We start from the raw sequence: 11,753 nt of genomic DNA, 5'->3' as shown, positions 1-11,753 counted from the left end.
AATCTTTCTCCTTTCCCTTCCTTTCATATCTCTGGAGGGAGTCTTATCTGTAGTAACTATGTGGGATAAACCTGCCTGTGTGCTTCAAGGCCGCAGCTGCAGCGAATTTCTACTGTGCCATCATGGCCTACCTGGGCTAAAGGGAGACAGTGAGGGGGGAGGGGAGGAGGGCAAATGAGCGCTGGGGTTTGATGGTTTAGCTTGATTGGGCAGAAGGTTTGGGGGGAATTTTCACTTACCCTGTATCTGCATTAGGTGTAAAGGGTTCAAGTACTCTGTATCTTTTCTTCCTGCACATCTTTAAATACAACTTTTCTGCATTTCCTCTCCAATTCAGCAAGAGTGTTATTATTAATTAAGTCTGTCTGCTCTCAACAAAAATGTCAAACACTCAGTTACTCATAGTTTTTCCTGACCTTGTCATCCTTTGAGTACAGAAGATCAAGGACTACTAACAATCTGTATTGCATTTATTCATCATTTACCTATGTATTCTGGTTAATTGTTTAGGCCTAGCTATGTTACCATTTAGGGCTAAGGTCAATGGTAAACAAAGGTTTTTAGAGAATCCCGAGAGAGTCCAGGGGAATGGACTCTACTTTCAAAGGGGCTGAACAAAATATAAGAGATATGTTTCTTTTCATTCCACTGGTCTAAGAAAATTCTATGTAGTTTGGAGTTCAGAGTGTTCTTTCTCTTTTTCTCCTGTTTTCCTTCTTTGCTCCTCTCTGAACTTTGCTTTACTCCTCTGTGCTGATCATTGTTTGGGTTACTGGTAAGAAGAAAGAGATAATACTGTGTTAGTGGGTGTCAGCTCCTGGGCTCTATCCAGGGGGATAGCTGGACTATTGTCTAGTTGTATATGTACATTTGTATTTGTTTATTACTTTTCATATTTCACCTACTTTTGTAAATAATAATTTCATTTTACTTCCAAATTCTGAGTAGTGTGGTAATCTGCTCGTTGGGAGTAGATGCCAAATTCTAATTGACGTAAATTCACCACATTATAAATGGAGGAAATAATGCAGTTGTAATCTACAGTAGAAAAATGTATCTTGGCAAACTTTTCACTACAACAGGCAGCAAAATTATTTTTACATTAACTCTGGATAGGAAGCAGGCTGCCAAAATCCCATCTAATTTGAAGCTTAGGCATGTAAATGAAAGCTGAGTGCATTGCTCCTACATACCAACCTAGAATCATAGAATCAACCAGGTTGGAAGAGACCTCCAAGTGCCACCATTCACCACCACTCTCTGGGCTCAGCCATCCAGCCAGTTCTTGATTCAGCACAGAGTGAATCTGTCCAAACCATGAGCTGCCAGCTTGGCTAGGAGCTTCTTGTGGCAGACAGTGTCAAAGGCTTTGCTGAAGTCCAGATAGACTACATCCACAGCCTTCCCCACATTCACCAGGTGGGTAACCTGATCATAAAAGGAGAGATCAGGTTGGTGAGACAGGACCTGCCCTTCCTATACCCATGCTGGCTGGGCCTGATCCCTTGGCCATCCTGTAGGTGCTTTGTGTATCTCTGACAGAGTGCCTAGTACTGTTGGCATTACCTACTCAGCCTCAAAGTCCTCTGGGTATCTAGCTTTAGCTCTTTAAACAAGCTCCAAATGCTTGCTCTAGGAGGATATCTCCAGGTTTATGCAGACAGACATCTACAGTCTATGCAGTTCCTGGAAGAAGAGGTACTACATGTAGTTTTGCACTAAACATTAGTGGGTAAAGTACTCACTAGCAGCTTAAGTTTTACCATCTGTGGTTTCTACTCACTCTCCCACCTCTGGGAAAATGCCCTCACTACAGCACTGTGGGATGTTGGAGTGGGAATGCTTCCTGCAGCTCTTCATGGAGCTCAGCTCAAGATCCACTGATGTGAGTTATGGGGCCACAGGAAGAACAGACACCGGGAGTCTGATTCTAGCTTGGATCTAGGCACACCTGAGAGGCTAATACTGTGAGTCTAGACTTGGTTTCCAAAGGCATTTTGTCTGTAATCTACAGTTCCTTTTCTCCATTCAGTGTCAGTTTGAAGCACAGTAGATGCTGCTCTACAAAGTCCTAGTGAAAAAAACCTGCACGCTCAGCCTCTCAGTCTGAAAGGTTTGAACAACACAGTCTGATTCTACTGAAATGCCACTTTGGTTATCTGAGACTCTTCATTGGGCTCAGACTTTATTTTTTGTGATACTTTTTTAAGGATGAACTGATTTTTTTTTCTTTTGTTCCTTGCTTTTATTAGCCAAGGTTTGCCTTTAGTGTTGCCACCATGCTTTTGCAATAGTTGAGATGCCACCACTGTGTGAACTGTAACAGGTCACACACATATTGCATTTATATGTTCTACGTAGTGGCGTGCTTAAAGACAATTTCCTCTAATGGTTCATCTCCCCTTTTACTACTAAATAAAGTGCTAACATCTGGCAGTACCGCAATTAACACTGTGTAAAATATATTAGGATAGCAATTGTAAAAACAGGACTAAAATAATATCCACTGCAAACTTGGTTTTGATTTTATTTTCCCATTTAATCTTTTTTCCTCTCCTGACCTGTAGAGCTTTGTGATCACTACATAAATCATAGCTTCTGGTACAACTTGCCTTTTGTAGCAACTTGTCCAGTATTCTCAACTCTCCCACATTTTGTAATCTTGCTTTCAATTCCATAAGACCAAAAATCAAATAAACTAACAGAAAGAAGAAAAAAAAAAAGAAAACCAAACCAAATTAACCAGCCAAATCCACTGGCACAGCAAAGCACAATATAATTATGAACTCTCTATACTTTTTTTTTAAAGGAAGGAAAAATATTTTTAGTAAAGTAAAACTTTAAGACAACCCAAAAGCATCAGAAGTAGCCATAGGTAGCACTATTCTCCAAGAATATGGATCTAAAATTCAGGGCTCCTTTTTCCTTAATGAGTGCACCAACCATTAGGCTGTTAAAAATACTATGAATACATCTAAAAAAGAAAGCAGCAATGACTACATCTTATGAGGTACCAGAACGAATTCGGGGTCCCCAAACCCTCTCTTTTTGGCTACTGATAGTTATTATGCAGGAGTTCAGAGCCCATAAACCTACTTCAGGATCTTAACTTTAAGTGAAGGGTACCCAGCAAACTTTGATGCTTTCAGAATTAGTGAGACACTAAGCAAAAGCAGTTCTGGTCTTTGGATCCAGAAGTTCAGACTATGAATTTCATCCAGAGTTCTACAGCCTGTTTGATACTTCTTCTCCAGTGCCTTCTCTTGGTTCTCCTGTACCTAAAACCTTCCTAGTACTCTGAAGACAGGAATCCAAATTACTTCAATCTACAGCTACACTCATGCTGAGTTACTAATACTTGCCCTCTGCTCTCTTCATAGCCATGGCACATTAATCCTGACTTGGAAGACTTTCAGCTTTCTGTAAGGCTACTGCAAAAACCTTTTCAGCAGCTTCCACTTTGAGGAAGCCATTCCAACTAGCCACAGGGTAGCTATTATCTTTCACCATTCAAGCAAAGAGAAATAATTACATAAAAAAAAAAGAAACAAAAAAAGAAAAACATCACCACAAACCCTAGCAACTGGTAATGCTGTGGAGGGAAATTAAGTGGCTGTAGCAGCATATTTAAAGAAAAGCAGTCCACCAAAGATTAAAAGATAATTAAAAGCAGCAGGCCTTATACACTGCTCAATTTTACATCAAAGATTTGTGTGATACTTGCTGCTGCGATTTGTGAGGTTTAAGGCTAAACTATGGAAGAAAGAAAGCTCGTAAAGATGACTGAAGGTGTTATTTCACATCTCTGGAATTAAAGGTGTGTCCAGCACCAAACCCAGAAGCCATGAGCCTCTGACTGCACTGAAGGTGTTTCAGTGTGAATTGCAGTACTAGCACCTTTCTCTCACTGAAATGAGCTGAAGATGTTGCCATGGACCATCCTGTGCTACATAATGCAGTGGGACACTAGAACAAAAAGTTAGATTAGCTTCCTTCTGTATGGTTCACTGAAGACTGTTTCACAATCCTTAATGTTGTGCTAGTTTTAAGCAGGCTAGAATGTTTTTGTGAGAAGAACTAGATTACAGGCTGTGAAAAGAAAACAATGGTGATGTCTACTTCACTCGTAGGCTTGCTGAGATGTATGGGAACAAGAAATAAAAACATAGATAACCACTCTCACTTGAGCTTCTGGCTGAGCTGCTTCTTACTCTCTAACCTCACCCTCCATTTTGGACTAATGCACTTTGCTTCCTAATCCCCTGGCTGAGCCTCTATTCTTCCTTGCGACTGGGGTAAGGTTGAGAGGGGTAGGGGGGAAGTTGTAGGGGTGGTTGGGAGCCCATCCTGGGGACTCAGGTTTCTGGGAGGGGAGTTGTGTTTCTATATTACCTTTTACCTTGTATATTTCTATATATAGCTGTATATACTGTAAATATCTGCTTGTATATTGTGCTAGCTGTAAATGTAAGCTTCATTCATATTTCCAGAGCCATCTGAATCTAGTCTGGGTGATTTCTAAAGTGTTGGGGGCAGGGAACACCCAAACCATCAAAATGTTTACAGATAAATGGGATTTACAAAGCATCTCACTTTTAGCCTGTGCTGAAATCTGATGAAGCTTTACCACTAGTATAAATACAGTGTAAATCAGGCTAATACCAGTTGCAAAACCTCCACAAAGTTCAGTGGGAAAATATTGAGGTCAAATAGGGCTGTCACTGAAATATGAGGCCCTGTGGACATAAGTTCCCCTGTCCCTTCAAATATAAATGTAAAAAAGACAAATATTTTTATGGATGATATACTGTGAGCCGGAGGATATATCTCAGGAGAAAAATCCACTTCATAACCAGAGATGCAGAGAATGCAACATAGAAGTTTCTTATAAATTTACTGCAAATAAATAAATGTATTGAAATTTATTTGTTAAAATTGATTGATTTGATAGACTGAAAGCAATTAATGAGGCAGGAATTACAAAATATGAAGTTATTTTTATTTCCAGCAAGCCCCACCCACAACTAAATACAAACTAGTTAAATTTGGGTTCTAATTTGGTCAGGAAAATCTTCACAAGGATGCTTATGGGCAATTCGTCAATTTAGGAGAATCAGAAAATTGGAAAAGGTTTAGCCACAAAATAGTTCTGCCCCACTTATAAATAGGCAGCCTGGAGCCCTAGGGAAAGTCTGTTCTACTCACAGAGTAGAATTCAGAGTGTGTCCAGCAGATCAAGGGAGGTTCTCCTCCCCCTCTACTCTGCCCTGGTGAGACATCATCTTGAATACTGTGTTCACTTTTGGGCTCCCCAGTTTAAGAGGGACAGGGATCTGCTGGAGAGGGTCCAGCGGAGGGCTACGAGAATGATTAAGGGACAGAAGGGCATGGCTTATGAGGAGAGGCTGAGGGCCTGGGGCTTTTTAGTCTGGAGAAGACTTAGAGGAGATTTGATAAATGTTTATAAGTATCTGAAGGCTGACCAGGAGAGGGGGGACAGGCTCTGCTCACTGCTCCCTGGGATAGGACAAGGAGCAATGGGTTAAGTTGCAGCACAAGAGGTTCCGCATCAACACAAGGGGGAACTTCTTTACTGTAAGGGTCACAGAGCACTGGAACAGGCTCCCTAGGGAGGTCGTGGAGTCTCCTTCTCTGGAGACTTTCAAGGCCTGTCTGAATGTGTTCCTATGTGATCTGTGTTAGATAGCATTGTCCTGCTCTGGTAGGGAGGTTGGACTCAATGATCTCCTTGGGTCGCTTCCAACCCCTAACATCCTATGATAGTCCCTTGGCTCGTTTGCAGCAGTGTTGGAACTGCTCAGCATCTCCATAGCCATTGAGAAGCTTCTAGATCTTCCCAGGCTCTAACAGGGTACTGGGAAAGAGGCAGATGATCCTGCCTTCTTGGCACATAGGTTTGAAGAGGTGCGGACAGGACCTCTTGCTGATGTGCAGAGAGCATGATGTTGGTGGCACTTCTCAGCACATCTCACCACTTAATGCCTTCTCCTAGTAAACTTGAGACACTTAAGTTTCCAGATAGTTCAAGTCCAAAATATCAGGGCTACGCTGGTCTGAAGCACAAAGCAGAGCCAGGGCTTGCTTACTCTCATTTGGGCAAGACACAAATGCATAAACACCTGTGGGTACCTGTTTATCCCTTTGGGAGGGGACATCATGGCCCAAGCCTTTGTTTTCCTCCTGCCTTTGCTTCCCCCATCAGCAGAAGGGTGGAGCAAGCCAGGACATGTTTTAGGCCTATTAACCTTTCACAGCAGGTAAGATCCACACAGCTCTGTTAAACCCATGTTTGACTTGACTAGTCACAAGATGGGCATCCTCTTCTGGGCTCTGGGATGGTTCATTATGATGTGTCATTTGGATGCTTTTTTCCTTCTGTGTCAAATTTTACATTTACAATTTCCTTGCTTTTTGCTGGAAGAACTGGACTCACTTTGTTGTTTGATTTCCTAATCACGATGAGCATCGGAAATTCAAATGATTCTATAGAAAAGATCAGGAGCTATAAGTCTTCCTTTTGGGCTGCTACTCATTTACCATCTTTATTTCAAAGTTCTGTGTTGTCTTCAAATTATGTGATAGACACTGTGTGCTAATGCAGCTAAAACTCAGGATTTAAACAGTCGGGACTTAAGCTAAGCATGAGGGCAGTATGGGGCCCACAGCTCCCTGGGATGGCAGGATCCAGCATCTGAGGCCCAATCTGCCACTCCAGCCAGGAGCAGGGCAGGCTGGGAGGTAGGTACTGGGGCAGCCTCTTGGGTACAGAAATGGGCTGAGGCTGGGCCAAGACATTGGCCTGCAAATTGGGGCCTGGGTGAGTGGAACCAAACCATCACAGCAGAGTTGCCTTACAGCAGTGCCATTGCCACAAGCACAAGAGCCTCCCTGGGCCAGGGTTTGGCCTGGCTGCAGCCTCTCCACAGCTTTGGGAGCCAGAGTCCCCACCAGATGGGGCAGCCCTTGCTGTGCCTGGTATCAAACACAGGGGCAATTTGGTTTTCTCAGATTTTCTGGGTTTTTTCTTTTTGCTCCACAGCCATTTTTCCTCTCATAAGCAAAAGAGGTTACTTGAATCACAGATTAAGTATTTCTGCCTGTGGTATTTCATTTTAGAGATAATGGGAAATTTGTGTTCGTGAGATCAGATGATGTGAACTTGACCTTCATCCGCAGACAGAGTTTAGTTTGCCTTCTCATTTTTTTTCATGTTTGTCCTTCTGTTGGTCACAATCAATAAACAAAGCCTCAGGCTAAAACAAACAAAGTTGCCAGCAACATGAAAGAGAAATGACAAGAATATAGAAAAACAACTTTCCATCTTTCTAATTATGTTACTTTATGGATTCTTTTGTTTAATCTCAAGTGAAATGAATTCTTTAAGCAAGTTTATTCAAGGCTATTGAAAACTGATTCCCAGTAATTTAAATTGCCTGTTACAGGATTTTATCTGAACTAATAAATTATTTTCAATTCAGGACTTCACCATCTGAAGAAAAACTAAAAAGTATATTTTCACAAAGCAGTGGTGAATGTTGCTTATATCCTCCACTGGACCTATTTCAATTGTTATTTCAGTATTTAGCTCAAAAGGTGCTGTAAGAGCCTTCTGAATTTTCTCTCATGTGCTCAATGTGACCTGAGTCCAAAGGGACCCTCAAAGAAGTCTTGAGTTTTTTTTGTCTCAAGTAACACAGAGTTGATGGCTCAGTAAAATCCAGATAGCTGTAAAATAATTACACATTTCTATTCTGGGCAAAGGACTTGCACAAATAACATCTCTGTCAAACATGGGCTCAGTTAAAACCACTTAGTGAACAACACAAACAAAAAGTGAAGTAGTAATGGTTTATACAAGCTACCATTTCTTTGCTTGCCCCTGCACATTTCTGGAGATGGTACTGATGGTTTATAAGCAGGCCTTTCCTAAATTTCCAACCCTCATCATCAAGTGAAACATGTCTGTATATAGTCACTGCCTCTCCTGAATGACCAGTTGGCTCAAAAACCCAGGAAGGTATAAGCAACAAAATAATGTGATCTCTTAATAATTAATGAATTTGGATTCTAAGAACTAATATTTGGCTGTGAAATCAATACATCAGAAAATCTACCACAGACAAATCCTGAACCATACACCAGTGCCATTGTCTAGTTGACTGGATAGGGCTGGGTGCTAGGTTGGACTGGATGATCTTGGAGGTCTCTTCCAACCTGGTTGATTCTATGAATAGAGGTTCTTTTACACAATAGTAAGTAATCCTTGAGGTCCACTGTCATTACTTCTCAGGAAGCCCCAAGACTGGAATGTCTAGAAACCCAAGTCAAATTTTACTAACTTCTCATGGCATGGTTTACTAGCAGCAAAATTGGATGAAAACTGAAGGACTCAAGCAAATTAGGTTATGCTTGCAGTCTGATAATATTTGATATCACCAATCATGTGAATAAACTTCAAGGTGTTGGATGAGAATGTCCACATAGCTTGAACATGTTCCTGCCATCCTCTGCACTGACACTGCTTCCTTGCAGACAGTGAGAGACCTGTGCTAACCTCTCTGGGATGAGAGAAGAGACTGTTTAAAGGATATTTGATTATTTGAAGGCTGACTTTTAAACTTTCAAAGACCTGTGCTCTGGGGAGTGTAGGGAAAATTAATTCATGATAAATGGGGATAGTTTTGTGAAAGTGTATCTTGGGGAGTGTTTGGGGGGAGGGTTAGGCTGGGGCAGCCTTTGTGCTCTAGAGAACATCTTTGTTTAAAGTACAGCATGAAAACAATTTCCCAGCAATTTCTCATTTCACCAGCTCATGCCCTAAAATCTTAGCCCACATGTGAGGCCAGTGCTTTTCCTAGTAATAGCTAGTCATTATTCAGGATCATCTCTACAAGAAAACATGCATCTTAAGGGCAATGTATTAAAAAGGTTACCATAAAAACACCCCAAGCAATCAAACACACACAAAAAAAAAGAGACACTGGCAAGAAAAAGTGACTTTTCCCTACTTAACAGTGAAGAATCTTGCAAATCAACATGGAGAAACTCAGCCTTAGGAAGCCTACCCAGCACCCGTGAGCAATGTCAGAGCAATTGTGCAGCCTAGCCCTGCCTAGCCCTACCTAGCCGGGGGGCCCACCAGGCCCCCCGGCCTTTGAATCCCCTCCACCATTCACCCAGTGATGCACCACAAAGGACTCACCGGTGATGATCCAAGGAGGATCCTTCTGCCCAAGTGGGCAAGCTTAGGGCTTGCCTTTCCTGGGGCCACTTATAAAGGGGAGTGGGGGGCGGTGTTGGGGGTGGTGCTAAGTGGTGACACCTGGGATGGGAGGAGATTCCAATAGAATCCAGATTGAAAAGAGGAGTGGGTAGGGAGGGCAAAGTAGTGACACCTGGGGTGGGAGGAGACTCCAACAGAATCCAGGTGTTATGAGTTTGGGGAAAAAAAAGGGGAAAATGCATTGTGCAGGAGAGAAAGAGATGGATATGGTGGAGAAGGGAGGGAAATGGAGAGGAAAAGGATGGAGATGAGAACAGGAAGATGGAATGATCTATCTGCAGTCATCTTGAATGTTAAATTGCACAGCAAGCGAGCTGTGAGTCTGGGCAGTCCTGTTGTCCTTGTATTTCTTTGCCTTTCTCACATTTGTCAGCTCAGCTTATTTTTTTTTACAGACTGGATAAAAATTTTTGCTTGGTGTTTTTGGAGATCAAGTTGAAGTATGTAACAAATCATTACTGAATAGAAGTCAGCAGTAAGATTTTGCAACATTTCATCATGAACAACCGTTTGCAAGTTATGCAGAGACGTCTACCAGGAAGCCAGAAACATGCTCTGATTTCAGCTTGGAGAAGAGAAGGCTCCACAGAGACCTAATAGCAACCTTCCAGTACCTAAAGGTGGCCAACAAGAAGGCTGAAGAGGGACTGTTTACAAAGGCCTGAAGTGGCAGGATGAAGGGCAGTGGTTTTAAACTAGAGAAGAGATTTAGGTTGGATGTTAGCAGAAAGTTCTTTACCGTGGAGGTAGTGGAGCACTGGAACAGGTTGCCCAAGGAGATAGTTGAGGCTCCATTGTTGGAGATAGTCAAGATCAGGCTCATCAGGGCTCTGGGCAAACTGAATTAGTGCAGGATGTCCTTGCTGACTGCAGGGGAGTTGGACTAGATGACCTTTGGAGGTCACTTCCAACTCAAATTGTTTTATGATTCTATGAGGTAAGGAGGCAATAACTGTGTTTTCAAATGCTATCTAATGCATCTGCATCAGGCCATGTAGGGTCTCTTTTAAAAAATGCTGTGTGTCTTATTTACCTCCTTCAGCAAGATATGCATCTTAGCCTGGGCCACTCTCAGGGAAATGATGCACTGCTCAGCAAAGCCAGAGTAGCAGTATCTCCCCTGAAACTTGCGTTTGGTTTGGGAAACGAAGAAAGGGACTTTCAAATCCACTCTCTCTTGAACCCTCAAGGCACTGTCAGTTCCAAGACTGGAAGGTCAAATGTAGCTCTCTCCATCAGCACTATTATGTACCTCCAAGGCTTTCAGACATCTGGCTAAATAAGAAGATGTATCACTGTCATCCATTTAAAATCTGGAGAACAAACAGCATGCCAAGGACGGTGTGAGAGTCTCTCTAGCAGTTACCTTTGAGTTGAAATTATTATAGGCTTTGTAAAGTATTGCTTGCCAACAGGCAAGGCCACTCATGTTAATTTTTATGAATTGCCACCAGTTCCTTGAATCTCATGAACTATGAAGTCAAAGACAAGCAATATGCTTTGCTAAATCAGTGGTGCAACCTTCAATGATAATATCCATAGCTTTTATGGGATCAGCTCAGTTTTAATTAAAGATTATTGAAATTGATGCAGCACAAACCCTGGAGAATGTAAATAAGTATGTAAGGTCTTTAAAGGACAAAGTGTGACAGGAAGACTAAAAGAGCAAATGGGTCACTGAATCTATATCTGCTCATCCTCTGTGTCGGGAAAGATGGTTTATTATTCTTGGATTGCATCAGTGAGAATTCCATGGGATCAGTCTCTAGTTTCAAAACTTCAGGAAATTGCTAAACCACTGTATTTTATTCAGATTATTTTGATCCTCTTTGTCTCTTTCATTCTCTTTGTGATTGCTACTGATACAGAAATGTTTAACCTAAGCTTCAGCTTGTTAATGTAATCTGAGCAACTTACACCTCACTGTAGGCTGCAACATCTGCCCAGATGTATATGAGATATCCTTCTCCCTGACCTTCAGGTATCATTCCTGAATTGCTCTGGGCTCTCACAGGTCTTATGTGAGATAATGCTAGTCTGCTCTGGATGGCTGTCTCAGAAAACTGTGGTATCTCAAACAGCACAGCATTTGTGCTTAGGTAACTGAGTTGAGCTCAGATTGCCAAGGTAGCCATTGTTGAGAAAAAAATAGAAACTCCACACTTTCTGAAAATTGATCTGCCCAAGGAAGCATCTGTGGTCATATCAGAGAACCACAGAATATTAGAGGCTGGAAGTGACTTTCAAAGATCATCTAGTCCAACCCCCTTGTCAGAGCAGATCACCTATACCAGATCACACAGGAATGCATTCAGGTGGGTCTTGAATATCTGCAGAGAGGGAGACACCACAACCCTCCCTGGACAGCCTATTCTAGGGTTCCATTACCCTCACAGTGAAAAAAATTTTCCTCCTATTTCCATGGAACTTCCTATGCCTCAAATTCCAC

The 11,753-nt window shown here is 42.0% G+C and overlaps 1 long non-coding RNA gene across 1 annotated transcript; it reads right to left on the bottom strand.

Moving 5' to 3' along the window:
- Window positions 1-547: 547 nt before the first annotated feature.
- Window positions 548-9,278, bottom strand: LOC135173616 (uncharacterized). Its single transcript, XR_010301391.1, has 2 exons — window positions 9,224-9,278; window positions 548-772 (listed from the first exon to the last, which is right to left on the bottom strand). It is a non-coding gene; the product is annotated as an uncharacterized LOC135173616 (long non-coding RNA).
- Window positions 9,279-11,753: the final 2,475 nt, after the last annotated feature.

Source organism: Pogoniulus pusillus, chromosome 3 (genome assembly GCF_015220805.1).
Source record: "Pogoniulus pusillus isolate bPogPus1 chromosome 3, bPogPus1.pri, whole genome shotgun sequence".
In the NCBI taxonomy this organism is placed as follows: Eukaryota; Metazoa; Chordata; class Aves; order Piciformes; family Lybiidae; genus Pogoniulus; species Pogoniulus pusillus.
The sequence above is the reverse complement of the archived record's forward strand: the minus strand, read 5'-3'. Positions and strand labels throughout refer to the sequence as shown.